The following is a 17,547-nucleotide window of genomic DNA, read 5'->3' on the forward strand; positions in this document are numbered from 1 at the left end:
TCGTAGAAGTATAATTCGTATTGGGAAGTAAGCCCCTTATCTGTCATTATTATCCCAGTTACATATTATTTAGTTTTCAAATCAATCAATAAAAATTTGTACTAATTTTTGATGTGTTCAGATCAACTCAACATAACTTTATTATTACACAATCTTGTTAAAAGTATTTATAAAATGTTTTAAAATACATAATTGAATATTAATAATAAATAGTAATACAAATTAAAAAAAAAACAATTTTTTGTGTAAAATAATCAATATCTTAATTAACTAATTAGTTAATAAGTATAAGTATTTAATCATTCTTCTTTATAATAAAATTATTTTAATTTTTAAAAATAAGAAATACTACAATTGATCAATAAGAAAAAGGTTATATATTTATTCCATTAAAAATTTGAAACTTTAAACCATAAATATTTGGTGGTATTTTAAAAATATAACTTTTATAACATTTTCATCACTCAATTTTCATTGGAGAAGAAATGAATTTAGGTAAAATGGCATTGCTTAAACTGAATACCCATTCAATTGATGTACTATTAGGTAATGGTGTATTATTCAAAGTAATGATTATTTTTGTTGATCGGGAACAAAATATTAGGTATATTTTTTAACAAAGATTATAATTTTCATTATTAGAGAATCATAATGGTTATGCCAGTGTAGTAAATGTATACTACACTAAAATACATTTAATATCCTAAATACAAATACATTGTAAAAGTATTTAAAATATATTTACCTAAAATTATTTAAACACTAGTATTTGAATATTTTAACAATCCTATAATTACTTATAAATTATTTCTACCACTAATTATTCATAAAGATAATAATTTATACGATACATATTAATTATACATGATTTTACAACATTTTATTAAACAAATTGAATGTTTAACATTATGTCGACTTCTAAAAAATATTCTTGAAGTTGAAATTTTCATAAAAATGTTATATAGCTATATAAAATCTAATATATTTTAGTACTTCATTTGCTTTAGTATAGGAAAATAGTTTGAGCTATCTTCATATTACAGTATTTGTAAATTAAAAATAATATAATGAAATATGATGAATAACTTTTTTATGGAATTTATTTTATGATGTTAAAAATATATTATTTACAACTACTTCTATTGTTAACTTGATCAGATGGATTTAACATTTTTTTCAGGAAACTTTCAATTGGCAATAGACTTAAAAAAAATTGTTCGTTATTTTTTTTTTAAACGTTTTATCGAAAAGTTTAATGGAAAAACAGACGTATACCCTCTATTCACTAAGTTAAATCAATGAACTGGCGTAAACACTTCAACTTGTAGCTTTCTATTGAGGAAACTCGCGCAATCCATCCTTTGTAGGTCTTTAAGTATGCGTCAAAGTTCTGTAGATCGAGTCTTTCTTAAACTGTTAGAACCTCTACCAATTGTAAGTGCTTGAACGTGTTTTATTGCTCACAGTAAATATCGTCAACGTATTTTACTCTAAAAAGCTGCAAAGACCTTTTGGTACTATAACTCAAATGACCGCAAAAGGGTCGCAACGGATTTTCCGTAAGTCACCAATGTTGTTTGAAGGTGAAGTTTTGACTTACAAAAAATAAATAAACTACTCTCGATTTCTCCATTGTCGTTTCCATTGTTACCAATTTCTGCAAACTTGAAATTTTTTGAAAATAGGTTGACACACGAGAAATTGTGAACAATATTCACATCAAGTATTCAATACTATTAAACTGAATGTATGAAACGATTTTTGAGCCAACAATACTAAACAGACTAGAATTTTCGAAAATGATAATATTAAATAATTATTCATATAACTGAACTATAGGAATAAGAAACTAAAATATCTATTATAGTCTGTGTGTTTATTATAAAAAATACTACACCAATTGTTTTTATATATTTTAATATTCATATTTATAAGATAAAATTTTATTATACTTAATTTACAGTAATTTATCTATTATTTTTTTTTTTAATAAAATTTGTTGTTTTTGCTTATATCGAATTATTTATAAGAACACTTTTTTGGTTGTAACTTTCAAAAATTGTGCCATTTTTTTTATGAAATTCCTCGTTTAGTCATAAAAATTGAGTGTTGAAATTATTATTGATTAGGATCCGCCTATCGGGGGGGCTTCGTTCCAGATTTCCAATGCTTTGTGGCCTCACGATGGGTTAGACTCTACAGGCTGTCCTTACGGGTAGGCTACTGATTACGGAAGTAGTACCGACTAAGTCGGGCACGATAAGTGTTGTGTAGAAAAAGTACTACTCCAGAAGCAAGCTAACAGAAATATAGTAGATATTTAATTAATTAAATGTGTAAAATTAAAAAATAGTAAATAATGAAATGTAAAGAGTATAATGTTTACATTTTATGACTAAGGTCATAACAATATTTTGATGACATTTTAATGTTAACACTATCTTTGGTATTGTCAATTTTAATAAAATTGTGTTATGAAGTTAAAGGTAATAGGTTGAAATGAATACCATAATATAGAATTTCAAATAAAAGATCATACATTTAAATTTGTATTAGAATCTAATACATCAATACAAATTTACAATAACATATAATGTAAAAACTGTAAGAAAATGTCCTACTACAAAGAAAAAGATTACTGGTATGGTAAAACTATCATGATAAAAAAATAGTTCCCAAAGAAAGAATAGAGAAGATAATAAAAAAGTTATTAACGAAAATAATCATAAATAAACTTTTCTATTGTACCATACTTATTTTTTTATACATCCTGTTCAATAATTTGTATTAAATACATGAAATAATAAATAAATAATCTAATAATATTTAGGTGTACTTAAAGGTATATTTAAATACCGTGTTATTAGTACACTTGTGTACTTGCACAAAATTGACATGCACAAACCAAAATAATATCTTATTAAAAACTATGCGCATGGTCTTAAAAAAAAACCTTATAACTCGGTTAAAAATAAACAAATTTATACAAAATTTACAGGGTATTTTTAACAAGTCTCTGGGTAAGTCTGGTAGAAATTTTAGAATTTAAATCGAAAAGCGCTAGCAGCAATGAAAGTGTTTGATAAAATTTTTGAGCGCTCACAGTGTGTTAGTACAAATTTTCTCATCTTCACGAATAATTGTTCTAGGATAACGTCGTAGTGCTCTTTCTTTTTTTAAAAAAATATTGAAATTCGTACGTCGTTAAGTAATTTTTCTAGTTTTTTGCTAATTTTTCAGTGTTTTATCATATAATAAGATATTGATTTGCATTAATTACCATTCAATTTTTTAATTTGTCTTACTTTTTTGGATAATATTGATGGCATAAATATAAAATATAGAAGTATGTGGCGGATGGCCTTTTACAAAAGTTTTAGTCAACAAAAAATAAGAAATTTACAATTATTCTTCAAATTGATTCATTTGAAACAAATGCAATAGTTTCCATGCTTAATAACATTTAACAGCCGTCATTTTTAGTTTTAATAAACAGCATCAATAGTACTAATTTTATGTTATCAACATTATACAGATTGATCTACAAAGAAAATACAAAACCAATGATTTGGATAAATATGAACAGTTAGCNGATCTACAAAGAAAATACAAAACCAATGATTTGGGTAAATATGAACAGTTAGTGTTGTTTACATATATAATTATAGATAATAATTATCATACGTCGCTTATAAACTACAGAATGTACTTCACAATAATAAATTATATAAATTATATTAGATAAATTTGGCTTTTCAAAAATAATGATGTAATATTTTAGCTTCGATGCGAAATACTGCGTCCTTTAAACATATATCAAATTAAAGCTTATTTTATGTACTATAAAATGAAAAAAAAAAATTTGTCCCGACACTTTTTCTTCTACATTTAAACGGCTGCCGTAGTTAAAAAAACACTATTTTTGTGTTAAAATTTTCGATTTTAAATTTTCAACTTAAAAATGCTATAACTTTTTGAAAAATGTATATATCAGCACAAATTTTTTTTTTCTAAATACATTATAAGTACATCTTTCATTTGACATACTTTTTATTAAAATTGGACAATTTCTCCTTATATAGGGGGCGTTCAAAACTTAAAATATTGTAAAAAACATAGATCTTTTTCAACTGAACTTTTGAAAATGTTCCGGAAATACTGCGTCCTTTAAACATATATCAAATCAAAGGTTATGTTATATACTATCAAATGAAAAAAAAAAATTTGTCCCGACATCTTATCTTCTATGTGCAAATGGCTGTCGAAAATTCTAAAAAAAATGTAATGTTTGCGATAAAAATTACATTTTATCGGGATGTTTTTTGTACTTAAAACTGCCATAACTTTTTCAAAAATGAACAAATAAAAATAATATTTTTTTGTATTGAAACCTTAGATATTTCCCTTTCATTTGATATAATTTTTTTTGAAAATCTAACACTTATTCTGCTCACTGGGAGGATTTAAAATAGTAACTTTTTTACAAAAAATAACTTTTTCAACTTAATTTTTGAAAATGTTCCGGAAATACTGCGTCCTTTAAACATATATAAAATTAAAGCTTATTTTATGTACTACAAAATGAAAAAAAAAAATTTGTCCCGACGATCTATCTTCTATACGCAAATGGCTACCATATTGAAAAATATACTATTTTTGTATGATAATTATGGGTTTTGTATTTTATTTTAATAGAAGTTGATGTTGCTTTTGCAATTATCCATCAATTTTTTAAAATTAAACACTATCTACAGATTTGCATCGAAGCGTTTCTTATGATAGTGATTTTAATCACTATCAGATTAAATCTATACTGAACCCAACTATGCAATGTCTCCACTATGCCGCGACCCCACTGTGCTACCGTTTTTTTTGAGTAAACTCTAAAAAACATAAACAAAATCCAGGTAAATGATAAAAATATTTCAATGGTACAGTAGTTAAGTAAAAAAAAACAATCCATATTATTGTAATAACAATGTAATCCTAAAGTTACTTCGGTTTTTACAAATCGTAGCATTTTGGGTAATATCACGACGTCGAATTAAAAACATTTAATGTATAATCAAGTTTTTTTTAAATCTTTTCCTATCATTTTACATACTTTATAGAAATAATATTTTTTACATATAAATGGAAAAAACTATATTTTTTGTGCTTGGAATCTATTGAAATTATTTTTATGCGTTATTTGATATTATTTAAAGTAAATACCGAATTTTACAATAACTGTATAAAATTTAATAATAGACTTTACATTCGTGTTATTTTTGATTATTTATACTTTAAACAGAGGAACTCGTGGGTGCTGGTGTTGGGTATGCGGCTTTAAATATAATACCTCTAGTAATAGGTATAAAAAAAGTGGCAAATCAAATATAATAAAATAAAACACTACACATATTATTATTTTAAAGTTTGTAGTAGAAAATAGAAATGAAAATAATAACAATAGCGATAATTCTATTATAGCAAACTACAACGTCGATCAGTTAATTTTAAAAATAAATTATCCAAAATTGTAATATACTAATATTTTACTGTATGGACGACATTGTCGGTCATCCAAACACGGCTCGTGTGTGTATGCGTACCCACATACTGAAACGTTTCTACGTTTAATTTCTTTTTAATTTGATATTTTACTAACTTTAAATATGAAAATACAACACAAATTGTTCAAATAATCGATTTGTTCTGTTATATTTAAAAAAATATGAATATATATATTAAACAGCTAACTATCATATCAGTCTTATTTTAGAAACTATTTAATTTGAGGTGAAGTAGAAGTATAACCCTCTGGATCACGGTTGGTAACGAGTAGTTACGAACACCGTTGCAAAAGGTTAAGGGGATTTTTACAAAAAGACAGTTATCTCGATCACGGTTGATAACACGGAGGTTATGATCACCGTTGAAGATCAACTGTATTATGTAAGTGGTGGAATCTAACCCTTTGGATCACGGTTGGTAAAGCGTTTATTACGAGCACCGTTGCAAAGGATTAAAGAGGAACACTAGGAAAAGCTAGTAATCTTGATCACGGTTGATAACACGATGGTTATGATCACCGTTGAAAAATTATACTAACTTTTAAAGAAAAGAATATATAATTTTGATCACGGTTGGTTACGCTTAGTTACGTACACCGTTGAAAATTATATATATAATAAGTATTAAGATATAAGGAATAATAAAGAAAACTTACTCAATGGAAAGTTAAATGGACGAATACTAGTTGGCAATTAATATTGCAATCACTAGTAAAGCGCGGTTATTAAGTAAGATAAAGATAAAATCTATTGAAACAACTTCTGGAATTCTTAGAGAATAAAATTACAAGTAGTGACGGTGTACTTTATGCTACCCGTCACCACCTGAGTAGTGTAGAACGATTGCCCAGATATAATTTATTTTTTTAAATACCCTCCAAAAAACAAATGCATATTCTAATTTCCTATTTCATTTTCGAGTTCTCGTTAAGACTGATATGTAACATAAAATAATCATTACGATAAATATAATAAAAAATAAAAAAAATAAATACATTAATTTACATTCTTTTGAATAAAGGTTGTCAAACAGCGCTGTCCAGCCGACTTTCTTGCAACTGTCAAACAATGCTAAAGCTGTAGCGTAACGCTACAACTGTACCTCCCTAAAATTTTTTTTTTTTTTAAATATAATGAGATAAATGACTTTTTCCCCTTTGTTCGTATTTACAAAATAATCATAATATTAAAATGAAGCAGCTAATTTCTTCAATAAAGTTTTGCTCGGAATCTCGTAGCCTTTTTGAATAAGTACCTGTTCAATAAGTTCCCGCTTGACTTTAGTTTTACACCTAATCCTCTTCCCAATATTTTTGCTTATTTTTTTAATAATTTGTTAAATTTTTTTGTTGTTGTTGTCTTTATTATATGGAATATCGTTTGCCAATTTTTCCCGTATCAGGTTGATATCTTCATCATCCGGTTAGGTAAGGTTTCCTTTGGTAATGTTGTTAATATTAATCTCCGAAATTAGTTTGAGTTCTCGTAGAGGTTCAAGATTTTCGTAATCGAAAATTAGTGGAGGTCCACGAATAATTTTCGATTTTTTTATCCTTTCAGCTTTCGCTGCGAGTTTATTTGTTTCTCTGTCTTCAGTATTCTCTCTTCTCTTTACCATAATCATATCTTCGTTTAATTGTTCGAAAATGTATTCTTTGTCAAAATTACTTTCTTTGACTTCTGGTAATTTATTTGGTTGTGTTTTTTCAAATTGAATATCTTCCTCATCGGACCATTCCATGTCTAGTATCTCTTTTTCATTAATAAATATCGCCCCATTAGACTCTCCATCTTCTCGTATGCTTCCATTGTCAATACGGGGGGTTTGTTCATAGTACGGACAATAATAGGGGCGTAGGTTCCTGACGTTTTGGATGCTGTCTTTTTCAGGGTTCTGTATATCACAAATTAAAAACGTATTTTCGCCTAATTTTTTTATATTTTATATGGTCCCTTATACAGAAGAAATAATTTTTTTACTTCTCTCTCCATAGCTGACGAACGGTTGTGATTTTTTACTAATTCCAACTGATGCTCGTAATAGTTAATGAAAGCCTTATTATTATCAGCTTTTGCTTTTCTATTTTTTGCTTTATCCCTTATATTTTTTCTAACTATTTCTACTATATCCTCGTTTATTATTACTTCAGGGAAATTAATAATTTGTTTTATTGGTCTTATAGGTGGTTTCTTTTTAAATACCTCCCAGGGTGTTTTATTAGTAGTATCCGAAATACTATGGTTAATCCAACATTCTGTTTTTTCTAAAAAATTAGCCCAGTTAGTATGTTGTGCGTGACAAAACGTCCGCAAAATTCTACCCATCTCCCTATTTGTACGTTCTATTGGGTTAATTTGAGGGTTATAAACTGCCATAAACTTACATTCAATTCCTACATTCCTTTAACATTCTTTCCATTTTTTTGACTGAAATTGTGTACCATTATCTACTAAAATTTTTTTCGGGGAACCCTCCTTTACTATATATTCTTTTATTACTCTATTTAATAAAGCGGTTGTAGTAGCTTTTTTAAGAGCATATAGTTTTACATATTTTGAAAATGTATCAATAATAGCTAATACATATTGTATTAAATATGTAATATAAATTAAAAATATACAATTAATTTTAGTATAGGGTGTGATCGTCCCGTCATCTAAGCCACGAGCCGCCACTGACTCTAAGGCATAATTATATAAAGGTCAAATTACTTTCCCACATTGAAAATAATTATGTTGTAGAAAAAATTTTAAAATGGGTAAGAAAAATTTCTTAATTTATGACGCTCTTTGTGTGTGTATTTTCCATCTAAATATTCTAATGTTAAATTTAGGCTTACAACTTTTCTTCATAGGTAAAATAATAAAAATTGTATTCTAAAATTAAATAAAATTCTAAATTATAGTAACATACAATCAAACGACAGTTAGATGAGAATTTCATCTTTTAGGATATATAGCAACCGATTAACAAATAATCAATGGGCTGCCTGGAGATTAATCTCTCGGACTAAACAAGTTTCACGTGTTTCATGACAGTCATACTAAAATTTGTATGTCATACCGTAATACCACTATTGCAATTATAATAATTTAATGAGAAAATAATTATCATAAGTATTTTTTTCTCTAATAATGAATGCAAATATGTATAATAAACACTAAATTACCTTCTGTATATTGCTATTAAAATATTTTTAAAAAAATCCAATAAAAATAATTAACCTAGATGAAAATTGAGGAAAATAAGTAAATGAAACGTAAAAAATAGTAACAAAGTAAAATATTTTTTAATTAAGTGTTATTTTATTAGGTTAAATTTCTAATTAATAACACACGTATAAATTTCATACTCAAATTATTAAACAAGATTTTATTATTTAATAAAATAATGATAAACACTCTTTATACCGTTCATAAATTTATAAAATAAAAATTAAACAAAATAAAATTTGGATAAAATCATGAACAAATTTAACGCGAGTTTAGCTGATATTTATATATTTTTTAACAACTGATATACGGATTAAAGTTAAATATTCAAAAATTAAAATAACTTAAGAACTATACTAAATACGAGATATTTTAATTTTCAATTATAATTTTTTTTTCGGATAGCAAACTATAATGATTGTAGTTTATTAGGTGTCTGTGGGTTTTAATACTTTAACAGATATCCTTTGTAAAATATTAGTATCGAATTTAAATCCCATGTTTTTAATAATATTTTTTAATTTCGTTGCAATATTATTTGAATGAATTTTAAGTTGTGATCGTATTTCATTTTCTTTCATTCCAGAACTCAGTATTTTCTCTACTTCGTTTTCTATGTCATTGGTTATATCTTCACCAGGATTATCAGTGTTTGTTATAATGTTTATATTTATTGCGTTCTTTGCAGATCTCCACTTGTTCTCTATACTTTCTTCTATGCCGTTGGTTATATGTTCATTAAAATTATTTGTCGTGGTTAAATTTCTTATTTTTATTTCATAATTTACCAAAGCATATATTATAAAATCTAAACCTTTAATTAAACTTGAGTTATCCTTTGTATAATTTCTATATATGTTTAGGAAATTTAGCCTGCGTTCGATATGATTATCAGGCATTACTGGATTCATGATTTTCTCATCTGAATAATAATAACCAGTTATCAGTTTTAGTGTAGTTTTCATCATATCCAATACTAAATTAAATATTTCGAGTTGTTCCAATGACACTTTATAGGATTTTTTATCAGTTTTTCTTTTTTGTACAATAGCATGTGAATATGTGCAAATCACAATTAACATCTTATTATAAATGTAACTAATCAAAGTATTATATTGTCTTATTTTAGTTTTAAAATTAGTTTTATTAACAATTTTACCATCGCTAATTGCAATTAGATCACTTACTTTCCGAAGTATGTTATTTTCCTTAATACAACAATCATTTTCAATTTCTAATAGTTTTTTCCAAAATGGGCTGTTATATAGATAATCCATGTTTTTTATTATTGAATTCTGTGTTATTGCTATTGCAGACCCAACAAGGTACAACGAAATAAAAAAAATTGAGTACTTTCCATACATTTTCAAATTGATATATGATATCTTATGCAGTAATTAGTATATAAATTAGTTTTTTTGTCTAATAATCAATATATCAGTTATAAAATGTACTTTACGTAGTTTAGTCACTTATTTTATTTAGTTTTCAAAAAAATAAATAAAATAGATCATATTTTTTACTCAAAACTTATTTAATTTGATGTTATTTGAATTTTCAAAAAGTAAAAATTCATGCCTACTTATGCAAAAAAATATGTACTTTAATACATATTTAGCAATCAACATATTTCTTAAACGTTTTGATAAATAACACCTGAACCTATTTTTACTTTTTATTTTAGACTATTAATATTTAAATTAAACGGAGAAAAAAATGGTGGCTAGTAATTTGCTTATTATTTAGTAATTAATGGGAGCTATGGAGGTATTTGCTAATAACTTTTGACTTAACGAATTTTTTAAACTTACATGAAATAATTTCAATTATTTATGTATACATATTTTTCTTAACGTAGCGTCCTCACCTAAAGAAGAGGGTTTCCTAACCATTGATATTTCTAAACGGGTGTTAAGTCCGTCGTCAGAGAGAGGGATGGTGACTCTAATTACCGAACTGATCTCTCGCTTAGCAAATAAAGTCGCCCTTGACCGAGTTTTTGATCTGAGGCAGTGCTCGACAAGCACTACCACGATATCTACTCGGGCACACCGTCCCAATTATTTATATAATTTAAATTATTCAAATTTCAGGGGTTAGAACCGTTTAAACAATAATTTTTAATAACCGGTTCTAATCTGTAACTAGCAAAGAAAATATAAACCGAGAACTTAACTGGAACCCCAAATTGCTTTTTATTGTTTTTGATTTTTATCGCTTTTCAGTGCGATTGCGGCCTCTTTATATGATGAATTTCTGTTTGTTTTAAAGAACTAAAATCCTACTAAAACGTGGTTCCTTAAAGATTCTTAAAATCAANACGTGGTTCCTTACAGATTCTTAAAATCAATAATAAACTATGTAAGTATATGATAAATAATTAAAAAATTATTCAAGTGATTGTTGTTAATAAATGATGCGTATTCCAAAAACAGAAGGCACACAGGTGCATGCGTAATCCAATACAAAAGGCGCACAGGTTAATGCGTTGAGCGTGTACGAAATGTACCAACGAATATATATAACGACACTTGTAACGCACCGCACAATTTATATGCCAATAGTAGCTGTATAAGGCGCAGGCGAAAAAAAAAAAATAACATTCGCGAAACAGATGACGAAAAACGTGGAAAACAACACAGAGTCGAGCATCCAGTTAAGGTGAACGTCGAAAACGGAACAGAACGCAATATCGGTAATCCATATTCGGCGGCGGCCTTATCTCAGTGTCAAGGGCGGGGAGACGACCGATGACAACCGATTGTCATATTAATAGCTGGACGGCTGATATCGAGAGAGACACTGGTGGGCGCCAGCCTAGAGCAAAAGGCGGTGCCGTGTCATAAATAGTTTTTAAAAGTGTTTTTATTGCTTAAAATATATAATACAAACGGAATAACAAAATAGCAAAAGCTTATTAATTTTTAAGATCCTTGTTTAAAAAAAAAGCCATTTCCAAAACCACCTCTAATGTTTAAAACACTAATGTAAAAATTTGTACTTAAATTGATACCTACCTTACAAAAATAAAAGATAAAAAAATAGATGTGGTTCTTAATATAGAGCCTTTAAAAAATTTAAGTTTAAGAGTCCTTATAAAACCTGAACTTTTTAATTTTAGCTTAGTTGGGAAGCTGAAAAGGTTTTACCACGATGTGTATCTTTTTATGTCTGTCCATGAAAATTCTGAGTTCTCATTGGACCGATTTTGTTGATTAATGCGTAAAAAACCTAATTCAACCTATAAGTGTCCTAACTTTAAAAAAAATCCCCATATTTTAAAAATTTAAAAAAATTTGTCTCAAAAGGGCGCTATCTTATAAAAATGTATTTTCTACATTTGTATTTTACATTCTAAAACGGCTATTACTTTTTTTGTTAAAACTTCGATTTTAATAAAATTACTGAAAACAATATTTCTATTAGTATGCTTGTTGTGAAAATCTATTGGAAAACGTCAGTGAAGAAAGGGTTTTGTTGTAATATTCACGCATATTATATTTAAATAATTCTTGAAATAATTGGATGTAAATTATAGAAAGGTACAATGCCACAAGTATATAAAAAATGTGGATGTATATGTTATGTGTCAAACTGATATAATAAACATGCTCTAATTATATATATGTTTTTATGTAATAGATATCTAAGTAATAAGACAGTTTCAAAAGGCAGTGCAAAATTCGAGTTTATAAAAAAAACAAGAGATGTTGACAATCAACTATATAAAATCAAAAGGCTAAGGTAGTAAGAGTTCAGTAGTTACTGGGCAGAGTAGAGTAAAGTATAGTAATATGGAGCACAGTAGTAGAGTTAGCAGAATAGGCAAGAAATATTTAAAAATTTTGTTTTTCTATGAGAATTGACCGTCAAAGTAAAACAATTCATAATTTTTACAAAAAAATTACCGTCAAAGTTTTCTCTGAGTTATTTTACTTTAAAATCTACTATTCAACAGAAAATTTAACAGATTCGCATAGAAACTTTTTCTGTGATAGTTGTGTTGATTACTGTCAATTATCATCTACACTTGTTCCAATTACGCCGAATTCCCACCGTGTTGGATGTTTTTATTTTAAAACCGAAATCTAAAAATATTAAAGGTTCCAACTCCTGTTCAAAATTGGAGTATATATGTATGACATTGTAATAGATTTTGATATATAACAACTTTATCAAATTTATATATACAGGGTGGCCCACCACTCACTGACAACTTAAATAACTTTTGATCCAGTTAATATTTTTAGTTGATTTTTTTTTTAAATAATAGTTATACGTTAGGTCTATAGCTATATCTCAATAATTAATTTTTTTACATTTTATTAAAAATATTAATTATTTTAAAATTTTAAATAAAATGTAAAAAAAAAATCTAAGATAGCTATTTTGTAGAGTAGAATTTAAGAAAAATTTTAGTAAAAAAATATCTTATTAATATTCAGTAGTAAATATTCTGTAGCGTTTTGAAGTTTGTGAAAATTTGAATTTTCATGTACTATTTTACGGTATTAAACATTGAAATACGTATTGAGAAAAGGACAGAAGAAAACGCTATCTTTTCATGATTACTGTGTATACATATGATGATAGTGTGTATACATTACAAACTTGGCATTAATACCATGATAAGAAATTAGATAAGGCAATTATTACTTATCACTCTCATTCAAAAGTATATTGAAAAGATAGCGTTTTCTTCTGTCCTTTTCTCAATACGTATTTCAATGTTTAATACCGTAAAATAGTACATGAAAATTCAAATTTTCACAAACTTCAAAACGCTACAGAATATTTACTACTGAATATTAATAAGATATTTTTTTACTAAAATTTTTCTTAAATTCTACTCTACAAAATAGCTATCTTAGATTTTTTTTTTACATTTTATTTTAAATTTTAAAATAATTAATATTTTTAATAAAATGTAAAAAATTAATTATTGAGATATAGCTATAGACCTAACGTATAAATATTATTTAAAAAAAAAATCAACTAAAAACATTAACTGGATCAAAAGTTATTTAAGTTGTCAGTGAGTGGTGGGCCACCCTGTATATATAAATTTACATATATATTTATATTAATCCTTACATCAAAGTGGTTCGCTACAGTTGCAATTACTACTTAAGCTCATCAATGTATATATATATAGTATAATATATTGGATACCATATAGTTAACAAGTAACTGTGGCTTTTTTCTCTTATAACTATAAATGTTGGGTAAATCTAAATATGAGGTAATTGTTATATAATTTTTTCTCTTAGAATATTTAACAGACATTTTGTATATTGAAAAGTACTGGTCCTTATATGTGTTGCTCTCATATAAATTTACGTTCAAAAGAAAAGCGTGTGCATTTATGTCATAAAATATATTTACAATTATTGCACTTAACCTTATATCTTAAAATAAACGATGTGGTAATATTATATATAAAATTTGGCATTTATAATAATTGCTTAATTAGATTTCATGTATACAACCCCATTAATACTTAAAATATACTAGTTTTTTTAAATTAATTAATAATTTGTATAAAATTGCCATACTAATTATAAAATTATGTTATAGTAAATGGCTACTATATCAAAAAAGTAATATAAACTTACAATATCCATTGCTTATTTTTTACTTCATAAACATATGAAACAAGGGTATTTGGTATATACACCTTATAAGAAATTCACCATCCTCAAATCCACATATTTTGGACCACTAATGCTGTGCATTTATAATTTTCTCAAAAAAAAAAAAAAATTGCATGTATTTATATTCGTTAAGATTCATTGAATGGTTTATTGATATTAATGCTAATTAATTTCCATTTTTCGCATTTCAAACTGCGTTTTGAAGTTAACTTCTATATATGTTGGATAGAGTGTGGCAATAGTTGATACCCGTCCTCACACATTTTGTGGCGCTCGTGTATGACCGGTTCGAACGTTTTCGTGCCACGTCGTCCCTTCCTCAGCAAGCGCCATAGTTTGTTTTGTACGTCAACAGTACAAACGTCTCGCGCCTTTTAAAATCGCCATCCGTACAATTATTATTTGCTCTCCTCATAGTCTTTTTGAATTTGTATATTATTGGCTTGCGTTCATTATAAGTTACTTTGCCACTCTCTACGACCTCCCCAAGCCATCAAGTCATCAGATAAGTTATTAATTTATTTTCATTTTGTCATTGTATCAAATCATAAGAGTAATCTTGGTTTAGTATGTAAGTTATCCCCTCTTTTCCCTTTAATTTTAAGAGTTTTATTACTTGCAGAACTGTAATATATAGATTCGTGTTTTGCACATTCATAAGAAGGTGTACCAATTTTTTCTTACCCCCTCTTATTTCCTTATTTTTTGGTTTTCTACAAATAAACAACACCATTGCACAGTCACGAGCAATCCCCCTTTAATATTAAGGGGTAGCTGGTCACATTTATATTTAATAAAAGTTTATATCTATTTTAATATTTTTAATAAAGTTCAGTTTAATTAATTTAACTTTATTTAATAAAAATTAATCTCATGAGGCTCATATTATTTAAAATTCATTTTATTACAGTTAAATTTTGTATAAATGTTATTTTTTTAGATTATTTTTAATATAAAAATTGCATAGGTGATTTGAAATATCTTTTAAAAAAATGGGGGGGCTGAATTAAAAAAAATTATTTATATAATAGTATATAATAGATAATAGTAGATAATAGTTTACTGATGGACTTTAACGGTATTCTTATTATTACGAAAATTAAATGCCGAGTACGGAGACACATTATGATTCATTGCTGAAAGTACAAAAATTAAAAAATATAATTTTACAATTATACTCAATAAAATTTAAAAAACATTAAATAAATCTACAAACTGATACAATATAAATTGTATTACATTTATGTAAAAAAAAAAGATTAATAAAAATTTTTTTTTATTTTCAAATATAGATTGAATAATTAATTCAAGGATTGTATCAACACTCAAACATAAATATTTGAAGATCCAATAAATAATTAAAAGGGATTGATTCATTAAATTTCTTATATAAAATTTTTTTAAATATTAATATTTGATAACTATGATTATATAATATTTAAAAAATAAGGTTCTTACTATAAATATTAAGTACTTTTTAAAGTATTTCATTTTTAAATAAAAACATTAGTACATTTTATCGTGAAACTGAATTATTTAAACCTTATAAAAACTCTCCAGAGCTTTAATAATCATGATTGTTATTATTTGAGGAAAATTTTTATTGAGAATCATAAAAGAGACTGTCCTATGAAATGTTGTAAAATGCTCAATACTGTGTATTACGACAATTACAATCTAATATTGTATTGCACATCTTATATACAAACAAAAATCTTTATAATCTATTAACTGCTTACAAACAAATAAATAATTTTTCTGTCATAAAATTTAAACATTAATTGTATAAATAATAAAAAGTTATAAAAGAAAAATAAGAAATCTTTATTAATTATAAATATCAAAATTAAATGTTTGTATCTGAAAAAATTAAGTTGGCACCCGTAAATGGCACAAGTGATGATATTATGATAGCTTTTAATTAAAAAAAAATATGTAGCTAGAAGTATAAAAAAAACGGTAGCACAGTGGGGTCGCGGCCCAGTATGGACGGTAGCATAGTTGGGACAAGTATAGATGATATCTGATAGTGATTAAAACCACTATCATAAGAACCGTTTCCAAGCAAATCTTTAGATTGTGTTTAATTTTAAGAAATTGGTAGATTATTTCAAAAGCAACAATAACTCTTATTCCCTTGATTTTATCCCGATTAGTTATTTGAGAATAATTTCAAAATAATTACCATTCGAACTAACCAATAATTTACTTACAAGGGGAGGTCACGGTGATGGGGTCACCGATTTTCATAAAATTTATATAGATCTAATCTATATTGAATACAGAATCAGACGTATTTGGAATTTTTTGCCAATACCCCCCCTAAGTCGAGAAAATTGACTTTGAAAATTTTTAATTAGCTTAAATGGGGTGATTTTTCTTCCGGTTAACAACTCGTGTTATGGTCCAGTGGACTATACTTGATCCCACAACACGTACAGGCTCGGGACAAGTCTCAGCGACTGACAAAATTTTTTGCTTTTTTTTTTCACTGTTTTCTCTTTAAATTATTAATTTTACGTAATATTTGTTAAATTTTTGTATACATTTTATTTATCTATATTGTTTTATTTGCATTCAAAGCACATTTTGATGGTACAAATTATCGATTGTCCAATGGTAAAACTATGATTAAAGTAAACTAAACTTTTATACACATAAATATAACTTTTACTATTAACCAGGTAAGAGTATATGTATAAAGAGATGATTATGAGGATTTAAACATATATAAAATCATTATATATTTTAATTTAACCTATTGTAATTTTCAAAAAACTGTATGTTTGTTATATGACAAAAGTCATAGTCAATTGAATAAATAATAATTTATAATTATATTTTTTATTATTATTAATTTTGATTATTAAATAGTAATTAAAAAATAATAATGTAAGAGTTTTAAATACACGTAAATATTAATCAATAAATATAATTCAATTCAAATGAATAAATTTTATTTAATGAAAAAAAAAAATGATTAACTTTACTCCTTCATAAAATATGAACTACACGCAAAACCTAGCACTGAACGTTAAACCTTTCAAAAATCTCTTTCCTTTATAATTTATATACTCTTACTCGGTTAATATAAAAATATATTTTATTTATTACTATAAAAAATT

Source organism: Daktulosphaira vitifoliae, unplaced genomic scaffold, assembly GCF_025091365.1.
Source record: "Daktulosphaira vitifoliae isolate Bord-2020 unplaced genomic scaffold, ASM2509136v1 Scaffold_5, whole genome shotgun sequence".
NCBI classification, from domain to species: Eukaryota; Metazoa; Arthropoda; class Insecta; order Hemiptera; family Phylloxeridae; genus Daktulosphaira; species Daktulosphaira vitifoliae.